The following is a 3,460-nucleotide window of genomic DNA, read 5'->3' as shown; positions in this document are numbered from 1 at the left end:
ATCGCTGTGGCAATGCAGAGCGCCATCTTGGTGGGAACCTTGGAACCAGAGGTGATATGAAACAGTGGAGCTCCTCATGACCGAGTGGTAAATGAGACATTTCTAGGCAACCAAACTGTTAACTTTCAGTAACTGAGAATTAACTGTGAAAGGGTTAAAGTTCTAAGACAAAGACGAATCCCAGACCGGATAACACCGTCCTAAAGCACTAATGAAGCTCCCGCTTCATTGTCCGTTTCACTCCATACCATAATTAACCATAATTAACCATATTAATGAAAATGTCTCATAGACATCTGTACAATCTTACTTTGCACTGTGATTTCATTCTGAGTGGATGTAAAAAGCCTTCCATTCCAATGTTCTATATGAAAGAACAGCGTGCACTATGGTTTTCTAATTATGGCAGCTCACAACTAAACAGCATGCATTTAAAACGTATGAATATATACCGGGCTGGTTTTTGGACAACTATCTTTTGGAGAAAAAAAGATCCAGTGAAAAGATCCAATGACAGAATCCCAACATCCCATGTTCTCACCTCAAATATTCACCTCTATGAGAAGTCATGACTAAGCCTGGCCTCACTGACGTCTTTATAGTGAAACCACAGCAAATCCCTCAAAGCGCCGAGCATCGAGGATCAAGCAAAGAGAAGGTTATTAGTAATATGTCTAAACCTACGAGGCATGAAGATGCAGTCATTACAATGGCTCTTCATGTATGCAAAGCTATTACTGTTACCACAGACCACTGACTATTAACCTGTCCACTCTGATTAAGTGCAGCTGTGAAAGAAAGAGAGGGACACGGAGGACGGATCGGAAGACGAATGGTTGGGGCGAGATACGCATTATAGGAATACAGCAGGGTACGCTACCGGTACTCTGGAGCTCATTATCAGAGGTCTCGTCTTCTCTTCATCGCACCTTCATCGTGGGATCAATGGAACATTTAGGGCCTGTGTCCACATAGTGTCTTTTTTCAATGGTTCCCAATGAGAGTGCATGAAGCGCTGCACTCGGTGTCTCTGTCTGAGGACTTTTTATGAGGAGCCAATGGTTTGAAGAAGAAACTGCTGTTGACGTCACTGTAAAGTGGAAGAAAAGATTGTTTTGTCCGTCTGTCAGACAAACACTATCATAACAAAGACTGAAAAGCCTATTTATGGAAGCAGCTCGTCCAGACGGGCACCGGATGTTGCTGCTAAGTGTTGTACCCTACGTTTTGTCTGCCAGATTGAGAGATGACAAGCTCATCATACAAAATATGAAGCATCGTCCTCTGTTGCTCATGGTTAAAAAATAAACAGATAGTAGCCCAAATAATGAAAAGCAAAAGGGGAGATGTTAGGATATCATTCAGTGGTTAAAGTGGAGATATTGTTGTCATAGAAACATTTTTAAAAAGCGACATTTGCAGTTCTACCTAAGCCATTCCGCCATTGTTGTCATCAAGACCCCCTGAACTGAGACCACAACCAGGAAGTACCGAGACTTTGAGCGGTTGAGACCAAGTCAAGACTCAGACCAGATCAGTGTGGTCTTGATCCCACTTACCATAAAACGTGGAACACGCCTCGAATAGATCAGAGAGATCCACATTCCCATAAAAACAGATTCCTCAGATTCCTATCCACCTGTTATATCACCTTTCATATCGTATGTGCGTCGGTATAATAGTACATTTAATTGTCATCTAAAGGCTTTACAGATGTGAAGGTGACTTTTAACCTAAATGCGAGCGGCTGAATGAAAGGTACGTTTATCAATGTGTAAAAGATTCCTTCGGAGGTCAAACTGTGCGGTGTTACATTTCACTGAAAGGTACTCTGCCTCTTCACATTCACATCATGCTCCAAAGGGGTTCGGGTGTGTTATTTCACTTCAAGTAACAGATCTTTAACCTTTGGAGGAGGCTCGCTCTCCGTGCCTTTCATGGAGGTTATGCAGGGTATTTTTCTTAAAACAGAAATGTGTTTGTGCTTCCTCCGGCTGTGTCCAAAATCAATCTCTATTATTCCATAGTGCCGTGTATTTACCGCCCGTCATTTTACTTCCCGGTCCGAATGTGAGGTAAACGGAGACCCTCACAGATGTCAAGCTTCAAGTTTTAGCACAGGTCACCTCTGGTGTGATCCAACCAGGCGTCGATAGCTCCAAGTAAAGGTGTGAATGCACCTGAGGTGCAATGAGAGCTCAATCACCCCGACCACATGACCCTCTGGGCCACATATTGTTAAAGGCTTTTAGCAGTTTGTACGCAAATGTGTCCTGGGCCTCACTGAAGGAACATCTACTCACCTGATGTCCTCAAAACACGTACATTTTCTGCTTTCCCCCTTTCCTTTACTGTGTCTTATCGTTCTTGGAGCATTTAAAAAGTCTCCAGTGTTGCAAAGCCTGAAGTCCGTGTCACAGATTTGCATATTATCTGCCCAGCCGCTAATTGGCCACGCCCTTAATCAAAGGAGAGTGTGGTTGGTTGTCAACATGTTGAAAAGACACTGTTTTCTTTACTTTTGTATGGACTTCTAAACGATGAGGAGTTGAAGGGGAAAGTGGCTGAACTATATTGTTATCACTGTTCATACAGGTCTATTAGAAGTGCATCAAAGGATGATTAGTTTGCCTGGAACATGCTAAATAACAGGCAGACAAGGCATTTCTATCAGCGATTGATTTAGTCAAATAGAAAATGCCAACATTGAAAATACAATCTGTCAGAAATAAATGGACTATTTGTCTGTAACAACAGACAAACACGTTGCAATTTTATATTTACTTTTAACGTTTGTAATCCACAAACAGCAAATAGCAACAACAACAGAATTCGCTGTAAAGTTGTACTTTTGCTGCCTGAGCGTAGAAGATAATGACATCACTGAATAATTCAGTGCTTCAGTCCCATGCCTTATTGCGGTTAATTCCTCTGATTGATGGATCTGGTCTGAAATGTAGGCCACGCACAATCACGATCTCTTCTTCTGCTACTCAGAACTCAGGCTTCGGCATCTGGGATGATGATTCTATCTTCTGTCTCTCAGCCAGTAGTTCTGAATAGAAAATCAGTGCAGGTCATTTATAAGTGGTGCAGGTTAATGTGAGGTCCAGCTGTGCCAAAGAGGTTGATCTGACCTCCATCATGGTCTTAATGCATAACTATGAAGAGCACCTTTTTGCAGACCCACGGTGTGAAGTTGGCACACTTTTTAAAAACCAAACTACCTGAACTACTCCAAGGTGAGCAGACACATCCTCGTCACGTCAGTACATTCTAACTCCCAACATGTGAAATACCACCGCTCGGTCAGGGGCCCGTCTAGGGTCAGTTTTGGATGTCAGGGACATCGTATCAGTTTCCGCTCGTTACATGCACTGTATCTTTTTAAAATAAACGAAAGAGTTCACAGGAAATGTACAGTTTCCACTTGTCAGTGTAAACAGTCTCTTTTTCAAAA

Source organism: Eutrigla gurnardus, assembly GCF_963514095.1.
Source record: "Eutrigla gurnardus genome assembly, chromosome: 7".
Taxonomy (NCBI): Eukaryota; Metazoa; Chordata; class Actinopteri; order Perciformes; family Triglidae; genus Eutrigla; species Eutrigla gurnardus.
The sequence above is the reverse complement of the archived record's forward strand: the minus strand, read 5'-3'. Positions refer to the sequence as shown.